General features: G+C 42.9%; 1 protein-coding gene across 2 annotated transcripts in view; it reads left to right on the top strand.

Moving 5' to 3' along the window:
• SGCD (sarcoglycan delta) overlaps positions 1–16530 on the top strand; it is a 306084-nt gene that overhangs the window by 102858 nt on the left and 186696 nt on the right. For both annotated transcript variants that reach the window (XM_058034848.1, XM_058034847.1), the window contains exon 2: positions 6965–7150. The gene's annotated coding sequence lies outside the window, so the exon portion shown is untranslated. The remainder of the gene's footprint in view (positions 1–6964; positions 7151–16530) is intronic.

Here is a 16530-nt window from a genome sequence, read left to right as displayed (position 1 = left end):
TGAGGCACCTGAGCACTGAAGGCAGTTCAGGCACTGCTGTTCAGGCTGGCTCTGCTGGGAGCTGTATTTCTGCTCCTTTCTTTAGGATTTACAGCACTTTAAGGCAGAGTTTCCCCACGGAAGCGCTGTGACACTGCCTTGTTTTATGGGTGAGTTAGAGTATTGCCGGTGTTTGCTGTCTTTGTTGAAATCCAGCAAACCTCCTCTCTCTGAGAGCAGGCAGCAGGAGGTGTTTGCATGGGTGAACTGGAGATCTGTCCTGTGTGGAGGCTGAAGAGGGATGTGTGTGTGTTTGGAGAGGAGGGACAGCATTAAGGGAGCTGTGGTTTGCAATTGCAGGTGCATTGTAGTGGAAGGCCAGCTTCTGGGGATTGCTTTCCTTTCCTTGTGGTTCTTTTTGACTTGCATAAGCTTCTCCACACTCCTGACACTGTTCCTAGAAAGCTTCAGCATCCTCCCACAGCCCCGGGTCTGCTCTGGCCTGTTCCTGACTCCCCATGTACTCCCCAGTCCCTGCTCACCCTTTTCTCATCTGATGCCAGATCACATCCTGCCCTCTCTGTCCTTTCTGCTGAAATCAAGGCACTCAAAGGCTCTAGGGCTTTACCAGGCTTCTCTGCTGGCTACCAGCTCAAATTTAGTTTCTTTCTCTTCAATTATGCAATCCACATAGGAAAAAGGACATTTTGGAAGTCAGGCTGGTGTTTTTAAGTGTTGTTGAATTTGATGCACTCTCCAGGCTAACAGATCTCTGCACTGAGTGAGGGACCTTTCTGTGTCATTTGTGGGCTTTGCTGACTCTTGCTTTCCCTGGGTTGTAAAAGCTGCAGCAATGGGTGGGACTTTGGATACACAGAAGTCAGTTCTGGATGGCATAATAGAACTTTGCAGATTTCAAATGAGATTAAAGTTAATAGTGGTCAAATTAATGCCTTTAATAAAGAAGGATAGTATGTGTATGAAAAGCTTAGGCTCTAATGTCCTGATCCCGCTTACTTTGCTTGGGTAGAAATTCTTGTTGGATGGATGAATTAAAAATGCGTTTTCTCTGGTTAGTGTAGTTTTGTGTGGCTGCACAGTTTGATAAATTTTGTTTCCCTTGGGTCAGCTGGGATTTTCACAGCACATCCCACCTCAGCAGTGCTGTGGTTGCAGAGTGGAGCCCTCGCCCTGGGAACACCCTGGCAGAGGTGTGTGAATATGTGAGCCACAGGAGGAGAAGGGAATGTGGAAAAGTGATAATCTGTCCCAGCTTTTGCAAAACATCTGCCCCTGGCTCAGTGTTAAAGGGATGAAGAGTATAAAGGAAAATAAATGCACTGACTTTGCCTTACCAATGAGTTAAGGACTCTGCCGTCCTAAATTTGGAAATGAAGCTTCTTAGTGAGCTGCAGAACAAGGTGATGTTGATGCTGTGCACTTGGGGCTGGAGAAATTTGTTTCAGATTTGTGATATAAGAGACCTGCTTGAACCAGTAACTGTGAGAGTGAGACCTGTGGCTTAACTGTGACACTGAGATGAGTGACAGGATTGTTCCCTTGTTAGATTCCCATTTCAGGTTAGAGGAAGAGGAAATCCACTTAGATCTTGTTCCATCAGTGAAGGTTGTATCACACAGCTGCTTCTGGTACAAACCTGTCAGCTCTTGTTGGGAGAAGTGGCTTCATTTCATTACTCGATTATTTTGATGATCTGTCTGGTTAAATGGAAGCTGGTTGCTACTCACCACTGAAGTGAGTTCAGAATTGCTTTTTTCCCCCCACAAATGTGCTTCCAACCCTTTGAAAGCATTATTTGACAAATGTGTTTCCAACCCTTTGAAAGCATTATTTGACAAGGACACATGCATTGCAGTAACTTCATCATTGCTTTCAATTGAACTGGCAGAAGAAACAATAATCTCCTGAAAGAGCTTCAGAGCAAGGGCAGATGTAAACACCTAAGGGGCCCAGGAGATCTTATTTTATAGTCTAAGCAGACTGTAATAGTAGGAATAATAATAATAAAAACACTTAATAGTGTAATGCAGCTTTGGCAGCTGGAGTGTTAGACAGTAACCTGCAACTTAATACTTTTGAATTTGGGAAGCAGCTTTGGTTAAAACCAAATGCCTGCTGAAGAAAGGAGTTTATATTATTTCAAATCGGGGGTATTTCCCTGGCATTTCTTGGGTTCATCTTAAGAAAGTATTTACTTATGTGCAACAGCAGCAAGACCTGTTCAGTGTATAGCATTTTCTAACACAGCAAGATATTAGTTACACTCTTGAACCTGGTAATGTAACATTGATGCTATTATGATGGGAAAAGTTCCTTCAACAAGGGTGATTCACCACTTATTTCCTTTTTCCTGGATACCATTAGTTTGTACCTGGATTACAAAAATCAATGCTGATCTTCAGCAGCATCACAGCATTCTATTGTATTAATCCCAGTCAACATATTCTTCATTTTATTATTGCCTGCATTCTTTAATAGAGTTTATTTTCCACCACACCACCAGCCCCCACCAAATTTCTAATGCTGGGTGTTACCACTTGAATTGCAGCTCTCCTGTTTCACTATTTGTTTTGTTGGCAGGGAAGGGGAAAAAAAAAACCCCTCCAAACAGCTGAGTGCCAGTAGTGCTGATGACTTCTGTTTTATTTATGTTTTGCACTGAGCCATGGTGAATGATAAAGTGTGTCTGGGACACGGCTGTGGGCAACACTCTTAAGTGTTATAGTTGGAAATCTGCCAGAGTTGCATTGCTACCAATTTTTTACCACTAGCCTTCTGGAGGGAAAGATTCAAAGTCTCATTTTATTCCCTTCTTCACCCGTGTCACCTTTGCAGTAAATTAATGTGAGATATTCAGCAGAGATGGAGCTGACGCGGTGAGCTGTTGCTCCCACAGCTTCCCCTGGGACTGGAGCTGAGAGGAGTCAGGAGCATCCTTGGGGACACCGGAGATCTTTGTAAAATGCTTGGAGCTGGAGCCTGTGGTGGGGTGGTGCTGGTGCTGTCCTGCAGCTCAGCAGGGAAATCTGAGCTTGATCTGAGGAAAAAGCAGAGAGCAGCAGTTGTTCCCTGCTCAGCCGTGTGGGGACTCTGTCCGAGGCTGTAATTAGCAGATACACCTGCTAATGAATTGGTGTAATCCCCTGCTGCGCTCAGAGTCTGCTGGGGGATCTCTTTTCCTGCCTTGCAGAGGTAGGTGACCTTGCTAAATTCTTAGCAGTAAAAATGTGTTTTCCCTTGCCTGTTTCACAGCCTTTCTTCTGGCTCTGCCACTGGAGCTCTTCTTTATTAATTGAAAATACTTACTCAAGTTTAGTTTCAGGAAAGGAGCGAAGTTAGAAGAATATGCATGAACATGTTCCATATGTGTCATACACATCTACGTGAATGCACACACATATGGAATTCTGACTTCTTAATGGCCACACTAGCAATAAACACAAAAGAAATTTCATATTTAAGCAAGGAGTTATGTTTTCAATTATTTTTCAGTCACCAGCCACGTAAAATATTTAATCTTTTCTCCGCCCAACTAATTTGTTCAATTGCAATTAGGTAGATTGTAATTAATATTTTATGAGACAAGCTAATACTAATTTGCATATCTACTACACTGTGATATTTGCTCACAGATGTGTTGTTTAGCTTCCAGATACCTCTTTTTTGCCCTTGCTGAAGTTGCAGATGCTCATCAAGGTTGCCACAAGGCCCTTAAGCTGTACAACACACAAATCTAAGGATGAGTGTGCTGGGTCAGAGGAGGGTCCAGCCAGCTCCTGTCCTCACCCCGACAGGGATCAATAGTTGATGCCTAAAGACAAGAATTAAGAACAGGGCAAAGGTACAGCAAGGCTTCCTGAGAGACAGAAAGTCTCCCAGACTTCATTGATTTGTGGCCTGGAAACATCCCAAGATAGAAATGGTGTCTTCAAATTTAATATTTGAGCTTATTTGTTACGTCTAAAGTATGTAGTTATTTTGTATAATGCATGCTTTCCATCAGCAAAGGACTGAGATTCCTCCAAGGGAAATACTCTCTTTTTACTGGAAAAATGTCTTGTCTGCCTTTCCTGATTAATGAGAACATCCATATGCTGGCTTTCGTGAGTGGAAGATGGATCTGATACCACTTAACTATGTTAACTGAATGTAAAAGTCTGAAGTGGTGGGATAATGAAAGTAATTTGCAGTTTGTCGACGTGTTCCCTCTGATCAAAGATGAGTGGTGGAGCACAGTGACTTAGAAACAACACAACCAGACTCTGGGGTTTCTAGGACATGGGGCATTTTTTGCAAGTTCAGGCTTGGTTTTGTTTCAGGTAGGAACAGTGCCAGCTCCTACAGCAGGGGCAGGCTTAAATGGGTGATTTGGGTTGGAAAGGATGGGTTGGAGTTGGGTTGGAAGGGGTCTTAAAGCCCATCCAGTCCCACCTCCTGCCATGGGCAGGGGCAGCTTCCACCATCCCAGGTCGCTCCAAGCCCTGTCCAGCCTGACCTTGGACAGTTCCAGGCATGGGGAGCCACAGCTGCTTTGGGCACCCTGTTCTCACTCTGTGGGAGCTCCTGAGGCTCTGGGCTTGGCAGGAGCTGCCCAAAGCCAAGGAGGTGCAAGAAGCATCTTGGCAGCTCTGTGATAAGATCTCTGAGGCTCTGAGAAGGAAACCAGCTGGACACTGACCATCAGGTCAGGACTGACCTACTGAATGAATGTGAAGGGGTTTTCCTGCAAAACTGTGCAGGTTTGGCCAACACAAATGGCATACATTCTTTATTTTTTTTTAACTATATTTTTTCTTCTTTTTCTTCCCTTGTATGGTTCTGAGCCAACACAAATTATAGCTCATGAGGGTTTCCATGCATTTATCTTCTGTAGCTTTTTTGCTTCATTGCTGACTAGAATGGTCCCTGGCCTGGCTCCCTGCCTCTGTACTGTGTGATCACATCAGCAGAGTGTGGAGGGAGCACGCTGCCTTCAGAATGGAACATCTACACTTTGCTGCTCCCTGCAAACCTGGCCATTAATTTAGTTCCATTAAGTTGCCTCATCTCAGTTATATCATGAGAAATGGGAATTGTGCACACTCACTGCATTTTGTCATGAATAAAGTTGTTTTCACCTCCTGTTATTTCTCCTCCTTCACATTGCTAGATATTCTTTGGCAAACTGCACTAAACAGGAACATCCAGAGCCCCACCTTTCCCAGCCTGAGCCCAGGTTACAGTGATGATCTGGTGCTCTTGCTGTTACTTCCTCCACTCAGCTGATGCTCTGGTTAATGCACAGAAATGTAGCACTGGTTTTCTTTAGTGACTATTCTATGTTACAATTTACGAGTAGAAATGAAAAAGTAATTGTAGCTGTGGTCTCCAGAGATAAAATCCCTTAAAAGCAGCAGAATTAGGTCTTACTGCTGCCTGCAGATCAAACTAGTGCAGCATCAGCCATTCCTGTGCCCATAAGTCACTCAGCAGCCATTTCAGTTGGCAGTCTGATTTTTCATGGTTGGCCTGGAAGAGGGCAGGAGCTGAAGGTCCACTTTTGTCCTTCATGTTTGAGTTCAAGAGAGGCAGGAATTCTGCAAATGTGAACAGTAGTCACAAGGCTGCTGTCTGCCACCCTGACTCCTGTTGTGGGTGTCCTGCAAAGTGTTGTGGAGCCTTTAGGGGTGTCTGGAACATATGAGGTCCAGTAAAGTAATTAGTGCTAAATAAAGTAAATTTATTTGATATGCATTTGTGCATGTGTGTATGTGTGTGTGTATATATATATATGCCAGTATGATGCTAACTTCCAGTATGCACAATTTTATTTGCTGGTTGCTGAAATCTTCCTTCTTGCAAGCCCAAAACCTAATGTGTTTTCCAAATAGGTGTAAGCTGTTTGTGGGTTCAGGGTATCTTGTGAAAGTGTAATGGGATTTTGTGGCACTTGGAGCTGTCATGGGTTTCCTCATCTGAGGGAAACCTTTTGTATATCTCTGGTGGTTTTTCCCTTTGCTTTTCATAAAATTCCTGGGAAAAGTCAGAATGGCTTCTGAGTTGATCTTAGAAGAGCGTTTCTGGATGTGGTTTAAGGATGTGACCCATGGATATGTCTGACGTAGGTAGCTCAGATGCTGCTCTTTGCTCAGTCCTCACCTGTTTTGTGCTGCTGTGCCCAGTTTTGCTTCACAGGCTATATTATCTGGCTGGGGGAAGGATGGTCCTTTGAGTGTTTCCCATCTGCCAGGGCTGAGGGATGAGCATTTGAACTTCCCAGTGCTGCTCTGAGGTTTCTGCTTGCTGGGAGCGCTGCCTCCATCGCTGTCTCTCACATCCCTGCTCAGTGCCAGGGTCTGACCTCTTGGGAGCTCTGAGCACCTCTAGCAGTGACAGTGGGCTAGAAAACATGGTGTTGCTGAGCCCCCTGCTCCCAGAAAACCCCAGGACATTTCCCAGTCTCTGACAATTGCGTTGGAGGCAGAACTTTGGGAACTGTGGCATGTTGGGCTGGCAGTCACGACTTCCCATCTGCTGTGAGCTCCTGAGCTTTGAATTTCTTGAGTAAGAGCCATTTTATTGTGCAGAGTATTAAGACTGAGGTGATGTCTCTGCTTTTAATATGAAAGTCCTGTTATTCTTCAGAAATGCCATAATGAATTAAAATATTCCCTATGGAGCAGTGCATTACTTACTTTTGTGTTACAATATTGGACTGGAATAAAAAGCAGCCAGGCTGTCATTCATTTCCTGGTCTAGGGACACTATAAAAGTACTGTAAAGCAAGAATAGCTTTGCACCACATTTCTTGAATTCAGTGATTGCCCTCTGAAGGTGCCACACATGATGGATTGTCACAGACTCTCTGTCCTGCCTTGACATTTCATTCCTATCCAATGTTGTCTTGTGTTCTGCTCTGAATCTGCCAAACAACTGACCCTAGAATTTAATGCCACACCTTCTTCTCTTTTCTTTTTCTGAGCAGCATCCTCTGCAGCTGAGGCTCTGAAATACTGGAGGACACTGCATCTTCCTCAGGGACACGGGCAAGGGAGAGCTGGAGCCTCTGGGGGGCTTGGACAGGAATTGTGGTTGGTGGTCGCCTGAGGAACTTACCTTCACCCCAATGTTGCTCTGAAAGGAGTCGTGTCCAACAGTCAGGTTTGGTAAGGTATGTATTTCTTCCCCTGCTCTTGTGTTTTTGCTCTTTTCTGAATATCTACATGTGGGGAAAGCAGAGCATTAGCAGCCTTTGAGTTTATTGCTGCATTCATGGCATGCTCATACTGTGTCTGTAAATAAGCTTTGCTCTCCCTGAATTTAGAAAGCGTTCACCAGGAGTGAAGTGTTTTTATTGTCTTGGGCTTGAGGGGGTGTCTGCTCATGTGAAGTTCTTTATTGAACGAAATGCTCGCTGATGGTTGTGTGTTGCTGCTGGTGATGGATACTTGGTGATAGGAATCTGTGTTTTGAAAATCCCACTTGTTGTGTTTCACTAATGACTGTAATTCTGAGGGTCAGAGATGGGGAAAATAAAAGGAGATGAAGTAGCCCATTTGTAATTCAGCCCCGTGCTTTTCTTGTGCTTTGTATATTCTCACTGTGTGCAAAGGATGGAAATACCACTACCAATTTCCTGTATAATTGTATTCCCCCTTTATTGTGCAGCACTTAAAATTTTTGTCTGTGTGAGTGTTCTCATACTCACACAAATGTTGTCCTGGCTGTGCTGGAACTGTAGCAAGGCAATATGCAACCATTTTCTAACAAGAAACTGAAGGCCAAGATATATTGTTAATGAAGATGGTGCTAGATGAGATTTTAGGGTAATACAGTCTCTATTGCTTCTTTTACCTAGGTCAAGTTATTTCTGTGAAGGCAAAGTTTTCTGAGTCAAAAAACCCCAAAAAAACCAGATTTAAAGCAATGGTTCCAAGATCTCAGTAGAGTGGTATCAGATGATATTATATCCTTTTTCATTTAGCACATGGGTATTGACTTCCTCCATATGACTGAACCAGCACTATAATCTTGTTGAGAAAAGTACAGCAGCAATATAACACCTGTGCTTGGTGTCAGTGGAGGAGCAGGGAAAAGAAGTCAAGACTTTCTTAAAAGCCTCAAAAATAAATCACAATGCAGGTGAGTGTACATTACTTCTCCGGCTTTTGATCTGGTTGCACTTGTCATGTCAGCTCTGGAAATTGTGGGCTCTAACTCATGCTCCAGCAGAGCTCTGCCAGTGTCTGGCAATTGCAGGGAAAAGTTGGTTGGAACAGCTTAAATTGGGTGCTTAACTTTTAAATGTTGAGGGTCAAGAAAGGTCTGTTCCAACCACAGCATGTGCTGTTAATTTGTACAGGAATTTCAGGCAAACAACACGGCTGCCAGGGCAAGGTTCCCATCATTACAGCACAGCACAGCTCTGCTTGTCTGCCTGCTCTGGTTTCTGGAAGAGGAGCTTGTTAGACATTGCTCCTGCCTTTATTATCCTCTTCACTTCTGTTTATTTCCAAGCTACTGCTCTTGTGATTATAACACTTAAAAGGGAAGGTTGTAGGAGAGGTATTTTGTAATCAAGAGAGCTTCTTGACTCTCGCAGAGAAAAATTTGGCACTGTTAGAATATAGAAATCACAGCAGTTTTGTTTATTCCTTGTTTGGGTTTGAGATGTCTGAGTTGAAATATGCAAATCTTCCTTGCAATGAGTGTGTGAGTTTTGCTGGGTACCTGGGGTGTGTGAGGATCTGCTCCAGAGATGTTGGTTGTTGGTGTGACTGTGGTGCTGCTCCTGCCTTGGATAGGGGGCAGGAAATGAGCTCCCCTGTCATTCCTGAGCCAATCCAAGTCTCACTCTAGGTCTATATAAATGATTTGTGTGAAATTATTATTAAGGCATTAAACTCTAGGTTGGACTTGGATTATATGTTTGCATTTTATTTTGTGACCATCAGATCTAAAACTTGGCTCTTATTTAAATCTCACACTTACGGAAACTTCATCTTTAAGAAGAACACTGCACTTGGAGAAGGTTGTGCTAAACTATAAAGAATTGGCCAAACTGTTGCTCACTTGAGTAGATGAGACCTTTCCTTATTGATTCTCTTCATCTTGGGGACTCGTGATTACCAGAGTACTTGACTGCCATCAACTTTATCTGTTCCCACAACACCCTTGTAAGACAGAAGTGCTACTTATGCCCATTTTGTAAATGGTGAACAAGAAACAGAGTCACTTCTAGGTCACTTTTAAGTGGCAAACATCTGTCCCTGATTTTCAGGCAGCTGGAGGCACACAGCCCTGGCTGAGCACCAGATTCAGTTATGGATCTTTCTGAGGTCACTGCTCCCACCTAATCCAGTTTCTTCCACATGTCCTGCTCTCCCAAGTAGAGAGGGTTTTAATTAAGTGATTACAGTAACACTTAATGACATCAGGACTCAAGGTTTCCCTCCCTATCTCTACTGAAAACTGAAACATCTGTTCAGATAATGTGAGCTGAGTTCATCTTTGCAGCAGGGTGTTTGCTCACATGAGACGAGCAGATTCCCTTTTAGCAACACATATGAAATTGTGCTGATGGAAATCTTATTGCATGAGGAATTAGTTTAAATGGATCTGCAGATAATGTGCAGAGCAGTAGTTTTTTTTCTGAAATTGCTCATTTTTAGATTAGTAGGATCTGGTTACTAAAATGCTCTGTTCGGCTGAAAAGGCACATTTAATAAATATGTAAGAGAAATTTTTAAGTAGCCATTAAACATAGTTAATAAATTTTATCTTGCAAGTAGAATTGGAAAAAAAACCTGTTCATTTAATGTGTTTTATGGCTCTTATAGCAATTAATTGTCTTCATTACATGAACATAAATCCTCAATGTAATTCACCTTTTTCAGATTAACTGCTATGGAAATTTTCCCTTTGCTTTGTTTGGACTAGTAATATTATTTCTCTTTTCTAAAAGTTGAATATCAACATCACATTTTTTTTACCTTTTCCAGATGTTCTGTAGATCAGTTCCAGTTAAAAAAATCTCTTTGTGCTCCAGGCCAGTGCAGGGGTGGTGTTGCAGCTGTGCTGCTCTGACCAGGTGAAGCAGAGACTTCTCCCTCTCTCATTCATTGTATTATATGGTCTCATAAAAACTTACTCTTTCTTCAAATTTTTCCTGTTTATTACATGATTTCATTTATTAAATCAGGAAAAAACCCTCTGATTTCATATGCCTGTGGGTTTGGCTCTCACAGTAAGACCCTAATGCAACTTTTCATTGTCTTTGCTGAGAGGTACAGGTGGCTGTGTCTGAACATTTGTCAGTAAAATTGTCCTCCAACATTATTGTGGGGAAATTTTGGTTGAGGCATCATGGGATTGCTGCTTGAATTCCCAAAATTAAGTTAAAAGCTGTATTTTGATTAAAGCCTTCATCCCCTGGATTGAATTTTGCACACCAAGCAGGACAAGAGGACAGCATGCAGGATCGTGTTTTATGTTTTTGGATATGTTTTTTTATCAGTGAGCAGGATGAGCTTTTTTGCATAAGTAACATTTATGCAAATGTTTTCTACTGTTTCTGGACTGTTTTGTCAGGGTGAGGATATAAAACAGCTATTATATTTGCATGTTTTTGTTGCAAGATCAGCAGACTGGCTGTTAAGGTATCAATTCCCTTGATGACGCCACTTCTGCAGCCCCATTCACTCAGCTTCTCCTCACAGGGCTTTTATTGAATCCATCAACCTGACACATATCAAAGCACAATTTCTGATAACAAATATCTTGTTGTAAAATGAATTAAAGAGGTGATAGCAGCGGCAGAACCGAGTTGAATTTCTGAAAGAAAATAAGAAACTCCAATACTAACATGAGATTCTTAAGATACCAATCACAGAACAGAAATATAATAGTCCTTTACCTGTTCTCCTGAAGTGCTGAGAAGTCAGTGGGTCTGTCTGCAGTCATTCAAATGGCCTTGCTCCTGGGCTGGCAGCTTGTGGCTCTGCCTTCTGCCCTCTGATGTTTGTAGAGGTGTTTCAGAAAGTGTGATGAAGTTGGGGTTTCTTTTCTTCTTGCAGGAGACATTTCCCCTGCAAGGAGCAGCAACCTCCTTGCAGTAACTCTGCACTCCAGTTGTGCAGAGACCTGGGGACTGAGGAGAGGGAAATGCTGGTCTGAGTACAGCATATGTTCTTTCTCTCAGGAGTCAAAGCAGTTTGGAGCCCCCTGTCCTCTGCAGAGCTGCTGCTTGGCACCCATGGGCTGTGTTTTAGGCAGAGTCCAGCCAGGATGGAAAAGGGCCTGTGTTTCTTTGGGCTGCAGGTGGTTTGAAATTAGCTGGCTCAAAACCTTGATCTGAGAACAGATTTTCTCTGTCTCCTTACAGCCTTCTTCTATCTGTTTTGCTCTCTTCATCCTGCTTTTCTATTCCCTTTGGTTTTGCATCCCTCAGAGGACAAGCAGCTTCTGGCAGGGCTGCCTTTGCACTGGTGCTGCTCTCACTCTGCCCAGCCTCATTTACTTCTGATTTTTGGCTAGCATGCTCTGTAAAATACTAGCTAATCGTGCTTTTTGCTCTGTGGCAGGCCTGCTTTCTGGATAAGTATCCACTGACAGTTTGCAGCCTAGCAGAGAGGAAGAGGAGGGCAGCCAACAGTTGATGTGGAAAATTAATTATGAACTGCCATCCTCCTGCCATGTAGTTAAGGCAGTTGTGCATTGCAAGCTTTACATCCAGCTGTGTATTTCCTTCCTCACATAGTGGGAATGCTGCCAGAACAAAGCTTAGTGGAGAATGTCTCATATGGGACTGATCACTCAGGATGCTCTGGAGCCTGTACTGCCCTGCTTTCAGCTGTGACACCACCCAAGGAGTAATTTTTTACCTTTTGTTGGAGGAATGTTTAGCTTAATTGTGCATCCAAGTTGATAAAGATTTGTGTGTATGGTGGGGAAGTCACCCATGTCCCCTCTGCAGTCAAGGAGCAACATTTTTGTGTTCCAGTGTAGAGGTGTCCTGTTAACATTCAGGTTTAGAGGAGCTGCAGCTTTTTATATTTTCATCCTTCAGGATGACATATTTACTTATAATGATCCTCAAAAAGTGTCCATGGAAGGGGGGAGTTTGACAGGCACCAGGCAGCCCTGGGAATGCAATTACCCAAAGGAGCAGCTCTGTCCCTGGACAACCTCTGTCTTAATGATTTGCTGGAAGCCCCAGCACCGTGGGCAGATCAGGAGCTGTTCTGGTCTCATGATTGAAGCCTGGCTCCCACCACCTTGGGCTGAGCACTGCAGAGCCAGCACAGCCCATTCTGAGTGCCAGAGATGCCCTTCCTCAGGGAGCCCTTTAGGATGTGTGAAAGAGTCTGAAAGAGGGAGGGCTTTGGAAAGCCCTGACAAATTTTAAGTGGCTATTTGGGGCTGAGCTAAAGAAATGAGTACTTGGTGTAACTTTCCTGGATGAAGCCTTCGTTTATTTCAAAGGGTATTGAAGGATATGGTGGAAACAACGTTAGAAAGACACCACAGTAACAGGTGTGAGGTGTTATGGAGATACTTCTCTCTGTGTTTCTTCAGACCAGAAAAACCCTTTTGGCTGCTGAGGTTTTCAGTACCAGAAGTCTCCACTTTGTACATTTTTATTACAAAATTAATTGCCACAGTTGCTGACTGATTTAATGGTTAACTGAGGGGTGATCTCTAAGAAATACCAAGGATTTTGTAAAGGGCCAAATTGCTGTCTGATGGAAGTCACTGACTCAAATCATGATGGTGTGAGCCTCATCCTCTTCCTGAATGCTGCCTCCTGATTGACATAAATTCTACTTTCTTTCTGGTGCTGTCATGCTGAGTTTTTGCAGCCAGGGGACTGTATTTGGAAGCACAAACCCATTGCACAGGTTTAGATGTGCTGCAAATAATTGTGAATGTCTAATGAAGGGAAGCTAAAACATTCTGAAAATGTTTGGAAATCAGAGGGAATGTGTGCAGCCAAGCGTTAGCTGTGAATGGAGAGTTCTCGTTGGCATCGTTTAATGGGAACTTTCCAGCTCCCAGTTTTGTGGTGAATATGTAGATAACAGCAAAACCAAAAATGCAGGATTGCTGTAGGTGAATGGAAGGAGTCTTTCACCTCTGGTATAAAAAAGGGGTAAAAAGTGAGCAGCATTTCTGTTTATGGCTGACAGTCTTTGCCTTCAGTTACTGGGAAGGGGCCAGCACAGACCCCACAGCACTGGCCTCCTCTAAAAAACTCCTTCACAACACCAAACACCATCTGTTTTTTACTCCTGACTATCCAGGAAAAAACAGGGAGAATTTTTTAACCTTTTTTATTTTTTTCTCTCTCTCTGTTAGCTGGGGTAAGGTAGTTCCATTTATATCTCGCAGTGCCCTTGACATGAGTGGCCAGATGCCTTTTTGTCCAGTTCAGGAAGTGGTCCCTGACCTTTGTGGAGATTCCCCTCTTACCTTTGTGGAGATTCCCCTCTTCCTTTCTTCCCAGTGCTGCTCTGCTTTCCAGTCTCAATGCAGTGTGAGAAGTAACACTTCAGTTTTATGTTAGATGTTGTATAAAGACTTGGGCTTGAGCAGCCATCAAATTGATGTGCACTCAAGCTGTGCTGTGATGCCATCACCCACGTGGATGGAGAAGCTGAAAAATCAAAGCATTCTGAATGAAAAAGCACCATGAGGGTTAAGACTGTGCCATTTGCCTGGAAGTCCTCGTGCCTCTGTCAGGTGTTGGAGGTTGTCAGCTTCTCTCCTTCTGCCCAGTCATATTCTGATGGGTCTGCACCAGCATGCTGGAAATATAAAGATAATAAAGAGAAAGAGGAAATATAAATATGATAAAGATAAATCCAGAAGTTTTCTACAAATTCTTTTGCATTTTATGTGTTAGATTGGGTGGGAGAGGTGGTGCTTGACTGGCACTGTGGGGTAACACCTCCCAAAGTGTCCTTGAGTTTATGACTGAAATAGGGAGGTTGTGAGTCCTTCTGGGCCCTGTTGTGCTGCCCCCAGGGGTGACACCAAAACACAGAGGATCCCTGCAAGTTTCCCCTTGGAATGCTCTTAAAAGGGGGCAAAACAACAAAAATAAAAAAGTCTTTCTGCTTAGGAAGGTTTGTTGGCACCTGTCCTTGGCTCAGGAGCACAGGGGCTGGGCAGCCCTGCACTCTGCTTGCTTTCTGTCTGGGAGGAACTTCCAGTTGTTAATGATTAATTCAAACGTTTCGTGTCATGAGTACAGTCTGCAGAGAGTGATAAATTTGTGGTGGGTTAGAGGTGGAGGTTGCTCAGTGCTGACAATTAGTTTGAGCCACAGGCTTTGCTTTCATTGGCATTTTCACAGAATTAACCTGGACCTTGTCAATTAAAATCCAGACGCATTTTGATGAGGGACATCTTCTTCTAATGATAATTGTAATAATATCACTTTTCTTCATTTAAAACCTGTCAGGCAGGCCATGTTTCCTGCAAAATAACTGCCCAGTTTTCACATTGCCTAAATAACTAGGAAGTATCTTTCAGTTTTTTTTGAGCTGACACTTCATCACCAATAACCAAAAGCATATGAGGCCAGAGCTGTTAATCTTGGAACACTTACCAACTTCAGTCAAGGTAATTTGACTTTATCTGCTAAAATAAGCAGGTTTATTAGCCTTCACTTTGGAGGCTAATAAACATTTGATAATTGCCTCAAGTCGTTGATGGGGATTTATCCTATTTAGGTCTTCTGTTTGACAGTGTAGCTCCAGAGCATGTCCTAGGCAGTGATCCATTTCCTCAGCTCATGTGTTCATTAGGTGGAGGAGGAAAGGTTGATTAAGGAACTTGTCTGAGTTGCACAAGTCTGCAGTAGAAGTAATCCTGGAAATCCTCTGTCCTTGTGTATTAACTGCAGTGGTTTTACTTGTGTCTGTAAATACATTTAGAATCTCTCTCACACCACAAAAATGGCTATTTAATAGTTGCAATAGGATGGGGTATCAGGTTTCAATTAGAAACCCATTGTGGTTTTATTTTAGCATAGCATGAAAAATAAAAAAGTGAAAACACTGTTTAGTTTTGCATGGAGAAATACTTTTCATTTCTCTGAATGGTGGCTCATGAGTGAAATCCTTCACAAATAGCCAGAGTAGGGAAGCAAAAAACTATCAAGTAGAACTATCTAGACCTTGCAGTGTGTCTGATCTGAGCTTGTCCATGTGGGTGGAAAATGCTGCACTTCTTTATTAAAACTTGCTTCTGCTCTGGTCCTTCTCTGAGAGGTGTAGAAGAAGGAACTCTGATTAATTATGAGCACCTCTAGGTGATGCCATAATATAAGTAACAATAACCCACCTTATTTCTATGGCAGCTGGAAAAATGTCACCAGTTTTTTTGTAACAAAACTCTTTTGTTTGTTTTGTCGTTTGTTCAAAACTCTGGACATAGCATGGACTCTGAGTAGGAGATCCAGGCACAAAATACTGCACTGGAGAAAGACTGAGGAATGACAACTGAGAGCTAAATGGGCTTGGGCTGCTGTGTCTGTATTCTAGGAGTTTATAGTTGTGCTTTCAGTCAATGCAAAGGGGAATCCACCTCCTCTGTGGCAAAGCCTTTCCCTTTGCAGTGTGAACTGGCAAGCCTGTAATCTGCATTCTGGGGAATATGGAAATCACATTTATAACAGCATAGCTTGAAGGCTGTAAATATTATCAGATATTTTTCCAGTGAGCCTTCATCAACTGAGCTGTGTATCTCACCGCTCTCATTTTTTTAAGAGTGCATTAGGGGTGATCAATAAAACCTGACCTACCTCTACAAGTTAAAGAGGCCTGATTTTAAATGGCCAGACTTAAAGAGATTAAGATTTGCTAACAGTGATTTAAAGTGCAAGCAAGGTCCATTTACATGCCATTTCTTTTCCACTTTTGAGGTTTGAATTGCAGAGGAAAACGGGTCATGTTGGACATTAAAGCATGGAAGTGGAAGCTGATGCCCTGTTGAACATGTCTTTATGTAGGGGCTGCCTTCCTACCCTGCATTTCACTGTGTCTTACTGAAAACATAAAGTAATTCCTGGCTGTGGAGCACACCTAACTGTGCAGAGTGAAGACTCTGTGAATTCAGACTATAAACAGTATTTCTTGTTTGGTGCTTTTGATTTCTGGGAGATGCCCAAGGGGGAAAAAAGAATGTGCATGAAACAAACAAACAGACACAACATAGTAAAAATATATATCTGCTGTTTAACCCTTGGAGTAGATTGTGGAAGTGGAGGCTGGAAGAGCAGCACGTTCCTGCAATGCAGGTCTGGCTGGGCATGAGGAAGGGATGGATCGGTGCTGTAGAGCTTTTGTTTTCCCACCTCATGACTTTTAAGCATTTAATTTAAGAACTTGGAAGCCACGTGGAATGGTCTTGTGTCATCAAAGACAGGTTTGGTTACACAAATGAAATATTTCATTGCCTTAAAGTCAGTCTGAAAAGTATTGTAATAAGCAGGTCAGTGAGTCAAACATGCTGAAATAAAACCTCCTGGCATGAATGCTGTGTCCT

The sequence above is a fragment of the Melospiza georgiana genome, chromosome 15 (assembly GCF_028018845.1).
Source record: "Melospiza georgiana isolate bMelGeo1 chromosome 15, bMelGeo1.pri, whole genome shotgun sequence".
Classification (NCBI taxonomy): Eukaryota; Metazoa; Chordata; class Aves; order Passeriformes; family Passerellidae; genus Melospiza; species Melospiza georgiana.
The sequence above is the reverse complement of the archived record's forward strand: the minus strand, read 5'-3'. Positions and strand labels throughout refer to the sequence as shown.